This window comes from Polyodon spathula, chromosome 11 (assembly GCF_017654505.1).
Source record: "Polyodon spathula isolate WHYD16114869_AA chromosome 11, ASM1765450v1, whole genome shotgun sequence".
Lineage (NCBI taxonomy): Eukaryota > Metazoa > Chordata > Actinopteri > Acipenseriformes > Polyodontidae > Polyodon > Polyodon spathula.
In genome coordinates, this window is record NC_054544.1 from 7,649,177 (window position 1) to 7,662,348 (window position 13,172).

The following is a 13,172-nucleotide window of genomic DNA, read 5'->3' on the forward strand; positions in this document are numbered from 1 at the left end:
AAGAAACACATGGCAACATATTAGGTATGTCAAGAATATTCAATTCCTTAATTTGGTTTTAGATTTTACAGATTATTTTAGGTTTGCTAATGGAATTTAAAATATCTACACAGTGAAATCTGCAGCGCACATGTGAAGTTTGTTCTTTTGGAGGACTGACTCTGAAAAGTCATGCAAATGTCAGGTTTTAAAAAAAATAATTGCTTACCTTGCAAAATGTTAACAAGTGTATACAATAAGCTGTTGGATGTCTGGCAATGAATACAATATCATGCTTTTGAAATACAGTATGGTAGTGCATCTTTTATAATACTGGTCAATGGCAGCAAATACAATAGTAATTAATTTTATTTTTTTTTTTTAAATATTGTGAATTATGTGCTCCTGCAAGGTGATGGTTAATGGTAAAGGCTTTATTCAACTAGCACCACGAGAGCTTCCTCTCTCTAATATTCGGGATCCTCACCAAACTCACTTGACGTGAAGGGCTGTAAACACCCTGCATGAGCAACTTCCCATCTTTACTTTGCTCAGCTGACTTCATATATGCCTCAGCTGAAAACATTTAAATGCATTCAAATAATAAACTTCAGTCGCTATGTAAAATATACCCCCATCAATTAAACAATGTCAGCACTGTAAACAACATGCAATTTACAGAACTGAGGATACAAGTTTTTATAAATGCATTCAAATAATAAACTTCAGTCGCTATGTAAAATATACCCCCATCAATTAAACAATGTCAGCACTGTAAACAACATGCAATTTACAGAACTGAGGATACAAGTTTTTATAGCCAACTGGCAAATCAGAACCTTAAAACCACGTAGTGTTTAGTTCTAATAGTCATTATGTGACACCGGCGTGGAACATTTGATATAAAGACACAAATAGAATATCACAAATCAAGTAATTCAAAATGAACAAGGCAGCTTGTCATTTCGTGGCAAGAAATTGACAGTCTTGCGTCCATTAAGAGATGCAACCTTGACTTATTTTGCTGAAAGAAGGAACCATGACCAATAATTTGTTCACAGCGCTGCCTTCAATTTTATGGACTCCTTGCCATGTTCGTTTACCGTCTTCAAAATCTCCAGAGCTGGTGTTATTCTGCCATGCTCAACAACTAAACACCTCTCCTCTTGGGATCTTTCTGTAAATCTTATTTTCCTCAGGTTGTATATAATATCAGATTCAACTAAAGCCATTATTGAAAAAAATAAAACTGCACAAATTCTAACTGCTCCATATCCTGTAGGTGCATCACCACCAGAAAAGAACTATCTAGCCTGATGAGCTGCCATGGTAGCAAGCAGCTTTGTGAGGCACTCAAGGTTTGTGCCTCATGCAGCAGTGCTGTAGCGCTACATTGTTCCAGTTTTCTGACGTTGCGTTTTCGCTACTGGTGAAAGCGAGTTGAAACTTTTAAATAATGTCACTAGAGCAGTGTTCTTCACTAATTTTCAGAGGGGGACCACTTTTGTCGATAAGACATCAGGGTGAGGGCCGCCACACTGCCTTTTTCACATTTGTGCATTGTCTGCCGTCACTAAAGTCCACAAGCATCCGCCAGTGGCCCGCGGGCCTTGCAACAGAGTACACTGCACTAGAGTTTCTGTGGATATGCTTAAATGTGTTTATATTTCTCAATTAAATGAAACACATATGCAAAATGTTTTTTTTTTAGCCTTTGGGAATTATTGGTGAGGCCATGCCACCACTGTGTGTTACCATATTGTTTGAAATATACTTATTGTAAAGAGATATACTGATTGGGATAAATAGGATATTTAAAGTACAAAAAAAAAAAAAAAAAAAATTGCATGTGTTTTGTCTCCTGAGAGTGACAGAGCTACAGTATGAGTGTTGTTTTTTCTGAGCGACAGATTTTTCAAGGTGTTAAAAACTTCCATCTGCTATATATTAAAGTTCTTTCACAGCAACAAATGTCGTCATCGTGAGCCAGGTGGCAAAAAGAGAAAATCTGAACCAGCCATCTCAGTACTTAAGTCTAAAGAGTTAGGTAAGGTTACATGGATGTCTTTTTGTTGTATTATTTGGGAGTGGGAAGATCATTTCTTAGGCTTTATTGTGAATTTCTTGGGACAAATACACATACAAACATTTGTACACCTAATTTGTCTGTCATAGAAAAAGCAAGTTTAAGTCACTGTTTGTTAATAATGTAGTTTCCCCATTTTAAGTTGAGTATCATGTCATATAATTACCTCAGCAATCTCCTTGATTGGGCCAGTGGTGTTGTGTATTTCCAGTCTGAATATTGTGCCAAATGCATCAGTCCTTTTGGAACACCAGTAGTTTTTAATATGAAAGATACAAGCTTGGCATTTACCATTGATAAACCATCTGGTACTATTTACTATTTATATGAATTCTTTAGCATCAGAGCCATTTAAACTATTGAAATTAACTACAATTGTCCTATGATAAAGTACCATTCATTTTACCAAAGAGAACTATATTACCTAAGTATCATATTTTACCATATAGTATTGCTCAATTTCCATTTTATTTTGCATAGATGAGATTATATATATATATATATATATATATATATATATATATATATATATATATATATATATATATATATATATATATATATCAGTTTTCACAGAAATAAATCATTTGTAGTTGCTCTATGTACAGTTAATTTGATGGTAAGTATAATTGATGTCATATATCCAGTAGAGGTACAGCTGGTAAATAAATTGTGTTACAGTGTGAAATCTGATAGTTACTGACATGTTTCTCATTAACATAATCACCTTTTTATACATTGCAGGATACCTAACTACTATTCTAACACCGTTTTAGCAGGCCAGAACAGTCCTGCTCCGGTTAGGCGTGAAAGATGACTCGGCGTCTATCTTTCATTAAATAAAATTATATTACTAAGGGAGTTGACCAAGTTGCATAATTTTCCAGTAAACTATCACCTTTTTCATGCTTTTCATCGAGAAGGCTTTATTTTTAAATAAGCAAACTATTTATGATTTTCCTCATATACTGTAAATGAAACAAACTTTCAATAAAATAAATATCCCAAAAATTGTAGTGCTGCATTGTGTTCCAGGAGAAACTGCTAATCATTGCTTATATATTCAATAGAAGTGGTGTTAATTCACAAATAAATAAGAGAAAGTCCTTGCTCTGGTTTGCTTAATTGAAATAAGCAAACAATTTAAGTAAAGCCGGGGGGACTCTGGCCGGTGCGATCAATAGTGACGTGATTTTTTAGTCGCATCGGGCAGTGTGTTTCTATATGATGTGTACTATGATGTTAGCTATTAGACCTAATATTTACAGAATACTGTACTTAAAAACTGCTGCTATAACCATGATGTATTTATTATTAATAGCGTTTTAATTTAACTATACTAAATAACATTTTTATTTACAACGAAGGAAATACATAATACTTGTTTTCATTATAAGCATTTGTTCGACAGTATGTTTCCTACATTGTACATAAAAATGTGATTAGGTATAATTTAATTAAAACATTGTTGATATGAAATGAATCATGGGTGTAGCAGCATTTAAGTATTGTGTAAATATTTTGTCTAATAGTTAAACAGTAGGGCTGTTAGAACTTGTTTTCAAAAGATATCAGCACAGACATTATATACAAACCAATGGAATACCTTGTGTGTAGGTATGTATGTTTGAATGTACGTATGTTGTGTGTGTGTATTAAAAGAGAGGGAGAATATATGCATAGTATTGTCATTGACTTGCCTCATTGCCACTGTACTTTAATGTATTCAGGGTAGGTGAAACATCAGAAAAAAAAGACGAATTGTGCATCCCTTCCTGCGATTTCAATCAGGCAGTGTGTGTCTCAGAGGTGTTTCTTGCAACGCAACCTCATCCAGAGAGATGCGACGATCGCATCGGGAACCATGTCCCGGGCTTAATAGATCAGGCTCTTACAGAATTGACAGTGTGAAATAGCTATGAAATTATATAAATACATATAGTCTGTTTGCTGTTAGCATGGGGGCTAATGGTCTATGATTAGCACCCACAGGACTCACAGTGCCACTTCAACTAAAGAATTCAAGCCAAATATACTATTTTAGTTTGTTGTTCACTAAATTACACCAGCCACTGATTAGGAATATATCAAACCATAAACAAAATAGTGACTAGTCCTTTAGGCTTTTGACTGAATTGTGAAGATCTTTATTACAGATCTTTATGCTGTCCGATGCAAACTTTTTCTCAAGGAGATTTTATTCTCAAAAGCAAAAATATTAAGATCAAAGTACCTTTCTTTATTTCTTCAGGTTAATATATTTAAATAACAAAGTAGGCATTTCCTAAAGATGTGTCTTATTAGGACCATTATAAAACTTTGACCTATTTCATACCCCCTTAAACAGAGGCACACAAAATCGTATTGCTAGTCTACACTACCAGAGCATTTGTAACAAAAATACGTCCTTTCAATTTATTTTGCCTCCAGTGTTTTTTATTGCATCTCCTGCGGTCAGATGGAGTAGAACAAAACACTTCACAGTCACAGCCATGACGTACAAAATACAAGTTAAAAAAACAACAAAAAACTGCACCAGCCCATTAACTGTATCTGTAAGTACCCTAAATCATTGATCAATAACATCAATATTTCTTTCAAGCACCTGTATTGTTTGCATCAAACTGTGATAGCACATTAGATAGGGAAATATGGTTTGAAAACTGTTTTCATTGCCTGGTCATTATTAGGTTGAACCTGGAGAGAGAGAGAGAGAGAGAGAGGAGAGAGAGAGAGAGAGAGAGAGAGAGAGAGAGAGAGAGAGAGAGAGAGAGAGAGAGAGAGAGAGAGAGAGAGAGAGAGAGAGAGAGAGAGAGAGAGAGAGAGAATATGTAAAGAAAACAAGATCAACCACAGTTATGTTCTAGCCTTAGGCAATATATGGGGATCTAAAAAGATGGTAGAGAGGATTGTCAAGGGGCAGAGATAATGATTGCAGTACATGTGGGTACACAGAAGGCCAGTAGACTTGAGAGGGGTTTTACAGGGCTGGTAAAATGGTACAGCAGAATTGGAACAGCCCTACCATGCCAGGTAGCTGTGAGTAGAATGAGTTGTGCTAACAAAAATATGTGCCACAAAAGTCAAATTGTCTGTGAAAAAGGGGTTTTTAAAGATAATGGATTGTATCTGAACAGAGAATGGACAGAGGTGCTAAGAAAGAAGCTAGTCAAAAGCAGCCAGTGTGCTTTTAAACTGAATTGAAAAGCTCTGGGGAGAGGGAAGCGAGCAATTATAAGAGGAATAAGCTGAGTTCATATTTGACCGTAATTGCCATTACAGAAACCTGTTTAATCCAAGGTTTAGCAGTAGCTTGTAGAATGTTTAAAGTGTGCAGGGGGTTAGTAGACTAGAGACAAATAATTGAGGGTCAAAACTGAAGACTACGGCAGTTGAAAATGAAATTAATTTATAAAGTATCTTAACAATGTGGTCACTGTGGCCGGTAGAAGAGCCGGTTTAAAAAAAAAAAAAAAAAAAACCTTCACTGGGAGGTTTATGAAAAACATAAAGACCTGACTTACCTACCTTTAAGTTTTAAAAATAATGTGTGTGTGTGTGTCTGACACTTTTCAAAGGAAAACTGTATTGGATTTTTCAAATGAATATTCTTTAATTATGAAGTGTATGTGGCTTTAATTCATGTTTATGTGTGATCTCCTGGAGACTCATGGGAAACTTATTTCTGCCAGAGGTTACTGGACAATAGACAATACCATTACCGATTAGAATACAATAAACTACTAGTCAGAAATTCACAAGGAAAATGGAAGACATCATCTTGACACCTACTTGGATGAACATTTTGTACTTGAAATAACTGGAGTGGGGGGGGGGGGTGGGGTGGGGGAAGGCCAAAACCCCCTTCCGGTTTTGGTATCCTTAAATTATTATTGAGATATAAGGGAGACAATAATTCTAATTAAATAAATAATAATAATAATAATAATAATAATAATAATAATAATAATAATAATCATAATTGTGTATGACATGTAAACAACCCAACAAATTCCAAATTGGATAGGATTTGCCAATACATTTTAAACTTGACTATGAAAAGTCCATTGTACTAATACTATGATTGATATGATTCAGTTGAAGAGGCTACATTTCAAGGCTGTTTCAAGTAAATTTTGAATTTTGGTAAATCGTCAGGGGAAGCCCTGAAGTTCAGGGTTACCTTGGAAGAGTTATTACTTCATATATCCTACAAAGAGGAAGTAAGGAGTGTCAAAACACTGGATTGAGCAACATCTTGAACTTCAAGGTCTCATATTTAATACATCCTTGAATGCAAACAGATGACAGTGTAAATAAGTGATTGGAGTCATTGATAATACAGTGATTTGTTTGTGTTTTACTTTTGATTTAGTGCATTGAAGAATTATTATTTTTTTTTTAACACTGCCTCAACTGTGAATTGTTAAACAATATTTAGAGTTGTAAAAGCTTTTTCCTATTGCTTTGTTTTCCTTCCTACTGTACATTGTAATTTTGTGACTGTATGTACACAGTAACTGTAGTCCCTTAATGTAAAGTGTTACGGTGTTCTATACAAACTTTGAAAGCATTATTCAGAACAAAGAATCTGCAATGTGATGATTTATTGATTTGCAATTGTACAGACGATTTAATGATAAATAATACATTTGGCAGGAGACCTATCCCATGGGTGCTCGACAGCTACCTGAGCGAGACTGGCTAGGAAAACACAAATGATGTCATGCATCCCAGTGCCGCATTGGAAGTGGCAGGACCACCTCAACCAAAAGATGAGGCCGGCAAGCCATGAATGGATAACATAATAATGAATGATTAACACAACTAGCCGCAGTGGCGCACTGCCACCGACCCCCAAAAAATCTGGAAAAAGATGTACAAGATGCATGAGTAAAAGCCACACAGAGCCTTGGTGATGATGTTGGTTAGTGGTGGAAGTTTTCAATGTCTATCTTACAATGGATTGTCACTGCATGTTCATCCCCTTTTAGTTTAATTTTAGATTTTTTTTCTTAATGAGGTTTCTTTTAACATCTGTTGTTAGAAACATTCAAAAAGATTTAAAACAAGAAATCACTGTATAAATATATTTTAATAGTGATTTTCTATTTGATATATTCTGCATAGTAAAACACAGACAACTGCATCTTCGTCTGTTATAGCTTACACAGTAAGTAGAGGATAACTTTAGATATAAGGTAGATCTGAACCTGACAGTGACTGCATGTTGAATTATGCATTCCAGGCTTACTTCTGTAAGCCGTCAGACAGCTCGGATAAAGTTGTCTCTCTAAAATAATTGCTCTACCGGGCATTCATTTTACCTGCAGAAAAAAAGAGCGACTTGACTTATACAAATTATATGTTAGCTTATAATGGGGATTTTTGACAGCTATTAGCATTCTTTGAATATGAGCATTGATATAACTATGAATATCTTTGAATCACTATTCTACATCTTAATGCCCTCTGAACTAGAATTATTTTCTTTGTTTATGGAAAGAATAACCATTCACTGTGGAGCCCTGATCACTCAAACCAGAAGTGTGTATAACTACTTACAATGCCTCCATTCAATTATGTTACTATAAAGTGCAGTTTCCATTTTTTTTCATAGCTACAGTATTCTTTCATTGCATCTTAAAACCAGTTGGCATGGGCACATATTATTACTATGACAACAAATACAAATGCCTTGTTTGTAAAATAAATCACTGTGGTGTAATCACGTTTTGCTTATGAAATCCCCACTGGATACAATTGTGCTGCGTCTGGTGTCAAGCATTTCCTTTTTTTTTTATAACTTATCTTATGATTTTAAACTAATGTTCCCAGTATATATAGTAATTGCATACAACACCACATAAAAATGTAATACTAGATTACAGCAGAGTAATATTCATTATTGGAAGCAACTTCAGTGTGAGATAACATATCTTTTTAAAATTTTTGTTAATGAGCAATGAGAACTTATCATAGTTTACTGGAGGTACAGTAAAAAGTAATCTTTACCAGTAAGAGACAATTTATAGAGAAAGATTAATGCTATATGCTCAGAATGAAAGGTGGCACTGTGAACTGTTGAGATACTCACTGACAAATCATATTAATGTAACGTAATAGGTGTCCCCAAATATAACACAAAAAGCTAATTGATAGCAATATAATAATAACAAAGTTAAGAAGAATTCTAAACAAACAAACAGCTGTGCTAAAGAAGATAGAGAGTGAAACTTGGAAGTGATCTAGAACATTTTTCTTTGTGTGTGCCAGACAAGATTTCTAAGTCAGAACAAAGCACTGGTCAGCTCAAGCTTGTGAAAAAGCTTCTGCATTTTATTTTATTTTTAATGAGGACAAGAGATTATTCCCTTGAATGGTGACAGTGAGAAAAGCTGAAGGGCAAAGCAAAGCTAATACTGAAAAGGAGAAAAGGTTATTAAGTTACCTGGTGTAATTTATTTTAAATGTGAGTGTCAGTTGCAGGCGAGAGCTTTACATTATTTTAAATAAGCAGTGTCAGAACAGGTGTTGATTGTGTTTTGTGCTGCAGTCTTTCTGTTCAGGAACTGGATGAGGCAATGGTAAAATGAGGTATAAAATGTTCATGCAGCATTACTTGTATGCATTATGCATGCCACCTTAAATTACAGACTTTTCTTCTTTAAGCTGGATTTTTCCTTTTGATATTTGTGTTCCATGTTGTAAAAGTTTGGAGAAGCACTCCGATTTGCATAACTGAAAGTGTTGCAACAGGCTAAGTGGGTGTCATAGTTCGTTTGTGTGTCGCTTTATTGCATTGACAATTCCCCCTGTGATCACACCTAAAATCCAGTCCAGCACAGTGACCAAAATGTTCTTTTCTGGTAGCTGTTCAGGTTTCATGTAGCAGCTCAGGCAATTGCACTTTAAGAAATATTTATTCCAACTCTTTCAACTAGTACTCTTCAAGCTTCCTCAGATCTGAGGGGCCCTAAATTATGACATTCCAGATTGACTAGAATGAAGGCCAGTATATTGATTTATAAGATAAAGTGTAGTGCTAAACTGTTGAACACATAGCAGGCACTTTCAGTAGTACTGGCACCATTCTAGGAAATACATACTACAGAAAGAGGAAACAAGTTTAAAACAGATTAAATGCACTTCATACATCACGTGTTTGAGAGAATGACTGGCTGCCAAATTGTATGCCATTGTAACCCTGCCCTGATACATACCCCATCACTGTATCTGTATTATGTTTAGAGCTAAAAGATGACTTTATTTAGGTCTGAGACTGTTTCGATTATTATTAGACACCACCCCCAAAAAAAATTCTCAGTAAAAGGGATATCACATCACACTGAAATGTAATTAAAACACAACTTTTTTCAAGCATTTGAGTCATCAACATTAACTTTGTTTTTACAGTAAATAAATTGGGAACCAAAATGGCAGGAATATACAATATTCTATAATCTTGATCATGCCATTGTCACTAAATAAGATGGTGTATTCTACCTGACAGAGAGAAAGAACAGACTACTACTGTGAGAAAATGGCATACCTTATTTGTTTGCAACATTCAGTTGGTGTCAGGTTTAATAAAGACTGTATTCACTTGCAGCAGAGAACCCCACTGATTAGATGGAGAATTAAAGAAAAAACAAGATAATTAGATACAAATGAAAAACATAATGGTGTACAAACAGAAAAAACTTCAGATCCATATTTCCCTGGTGACAGACCAGCATACCACATAGCTTACAGTGACTCCCTATAGTCATGGCATATGCTTCCTAATGATCTAAGAATGGGAAATACCATGTTGTCATTTCCCACAGGCATTTTCTCATCTGTCACACTGGGAGGTCCAGACTGGGTGAGGTGCTCTGAGACATTTCCTAAACTCTTTAAATCCAAACTATTTCTGCCAAACTCCTCCCTAATGATCTGCTGTCATTCGTTACTGTCATTCTAAATATCTGTTAAGAACATAAGAACATAAGAAAGTTTACAAACGAGAGGAGGCCATTCGGCCCATCTTGCTCGTTTGGTTGTTAGTAGCTTATTGATCCTAAAATCTCATCAAGCAGCTTCTTGAAGGATCCCAGGGTGTCAGCTTCAACAACATTACTGGGGAGTTGATTCCAGACCCTCACAATTCTCTGTGTAAAAAAGTGTCTCCTATTTTCTGTTCTGAATGCCCCTTTTTCTAAACTCCATTTGTGACCCCTGGTCCTTGTTTCTTTTTTCAGGCTGAAAAAGTCCCTTGCGTCGACACTGTCAATACCTTTTAGAATTTTGAATGCTTGAATTAGGTCGCCACGTAGTCTTCTTTGTTCAAGACTGAACAGATTCAATTCTTTTAGCCTGTCTGCATATGACATGCCTTTTAAGCCCGGAATAATTCTGGTCGCTCTTCTTTGCACTCTTTCTAGAGCAGCAATATCTTTTTTATAGCGAGGTGACCAGAACTGCACACAATATTCAAGATGAGGTCTTACAAGTGCATTGTACAGTTTTAACATTACTTCCCTTGATTTAAATTCAACACTTTTCACAATGTATCCGAGTATCTTGTTAGCCTTTTTTATAGCTTCCCCACATTGCCTAGATGAAGACATTTCTGAGTCAACAAAAACTCCTAGGTCTTTTTCATAGATTCCTTCTCCAATTTCAATATCTCCCATATGATATTTATAATGTACATTTTTATTTCCTGCGTGCAGTACCTTACACTTTTCTCTATTAAATGTCATTTGCCATGTGTCTGCCCAGTTCTGAATCTTGTCTAGATCATTTTGAATGACCTTTGCTGCTGCAACAGTGTTTGCCACTCCTCCTACTTTTGTGTCGTCTGCAAATTTAACAAGTTTGCTTACTATACCAGAATCTAAATCATTAATGTAGATTAGGAATAGCAGAGGACCTAATACTGATCCCTGTGGTACACCGCTGGTTACCACACTCCATTCTGAGGTTTTTCCTCTAATCAGTACTTTCTGTTTTCTACATGTTAACCACTCCCTAATCCATGTACATGTGTTTCCTTGAATCCCAACTGCGTTCAGTTTGAGAATTAATCTTTTGTGCGGGACTTTGTCAAAAGCTTTCTGGAAATCTAAATAAACCATGTCATATGCTTTGCAATTATCCATTATCGATGTTGCATCCTCAAAAAAATCAAGCAAGTTAGTTAGGCACGATCTCCCTTTCCTAAAACCATGTTGACTGTCTCCCAGTACCCTGTTACCATATAGGTAATTTTCCATTTTGGATCTTATTATAGTTTCCATAAGTTTGCATATAATAGAAGTCAGGCTTACTGGTCTGTAGTTACCTGGTTCAGTTTTGTTTCCCTTTTTGTGGATCGGTATTACGTTTGCAATTTTCCAGTCTGTCGGTACCACCCCTGTGTCAAGAGACTGCTGCATGATCTTGGTTAGCGGTTTGTAAATTACTTCTTTCATTTCTTTGAGTACTACTGGGAGGATCTCATCCGGCCCAGGGGATTTGTTTATTTTAAGAGCTCCTAGTCCCTTTAACACTTCTGCCTCAGTTATGCTAAAGTTATTTAAAACTGGATAGGAACTGGATGACATGTGGGGCATGTTGTCAGTATCTTCCTTTGTAAAAACTTGTGAAAAGTAATCATTTAACATATTTGCTATTTTTTTTTCTTCCTCTATGATTTTGCCATTTGTATCTCTTAAACATTTAATCTCCTCTTTGAATGTTCTCTTGCTGTTGTAATATTGGAAAAACATTTTGGAATTGGTGACGAATGCTGATGAAATGCTTTGAACCACATTTAAGATTCGTACCATATATACTTTTAGTAGGTTTAGCAAGGTTGAGAATTTTGCTCACCGTTGGGTAGCCTCAGTTATCCAAATGCTTCTGTTGTGTTCAGCAATGTCAAGTTTGCTTACTTGGTTTTTAAAGAAATCTAGGGTGGAGTGGAATAGGTTTTCAGGAAAAAAAAAAAAAAATGTCCATAGACAAATATCACAGTCCAACCACCCTAACATCTAATTTGCCGCAAACACAAAAAAACCACTGGTTTAGGATTTATATATAATCTCCTCACAGCTGCCTCTTCTCCTTGTAGGCCACACAATCTCCCCTCTAAGGATTTGTCTTGTTAGGGTACTTTTATTGCGCCAACTGCTGCCCCCTTGATCAACATCAAATGTGCAGCTACACCTTATGCCCAACCTAACCCACAAGTGTGTTCCTATTGATTGACCCAGAAGCCCAGATAAGGGAACTGAATTTAGCAGGGGCCCAATCCAGTTTACTATTGAGACCTCCTGGTCACAGCTGAACACTAGTGCTCGTCTAAAGTAAAGCAACCAAACACACCCTACTTGTGTAGCTGATGAAAACAGGAGAGATCAGCCCTGTTTCTCTACACTATAACAATTTAAATATTTAGGTGCTGCTATTTTTTTTGTTGCCAAAAGGTACCCTTCAATGGGATATATCCTATTAGCATTCTGTGTCTGGAACCTCTTCATGGTGGCTATATGGTCCATGCAGAGCCTAATTCAGTTACGGCTGTATCAAACTATGTGATTAAGTCATAGGGCTAGTCCTATGATTGTTGTCTTCTGATTGTGATTATTATTTTTATAGTCTTCAAGGCTGGAACTGATGGAATTGTAAAGGGCTCACTGAAGCCAGAGCCTGCAGGGCAGTGCAGCTTCTGTTTTATCCTGCCATAGATCTCTCATAACATCACTGCCCTCCATGGAACTAACATCAATGTGTTAGGCACAAAAAACCAAACCAAAACAAAAAAAAACACATTCCATAGTAAAAGCCAACCTCTGTCAAACTCTGCATTTGATTCTGAATATATATATGTTTTTTTATTGTTTGTTTTGGACCACTTTGGATTATTAGCTTGTGGACCCTGTTTTTATTGTATTTGGAAAAAAACACCTCTTCTACAGGGTTTTGTTAATGTTGCTCTATAAATATTCCTGTGCCAGTTGAAACAAAAGTATATTGCATTTAATTAAATTAAGCAATATATATTAACAACTGTTCAGTTTTTACCATTACTACTTAATTAATGATAGTCATTATGCGCTATTAGTCATCGAATTAGCAC

General features: G+C 35.7%; 1 long non-coding RNA gene across 1 annotated transcript in view; it reads right to left on the reverse strand.

Annotated features, from left to right (window-relative positions):
• The window catches only part of LOC121322647, a 53,146-nt gene that overhangs the window by 3,359 nt on the left and 36,615 nt on the right, over positions 1-13,172 (reverse strand). The gene's annotated exons all lie outside the window — the stretch shown is intronic.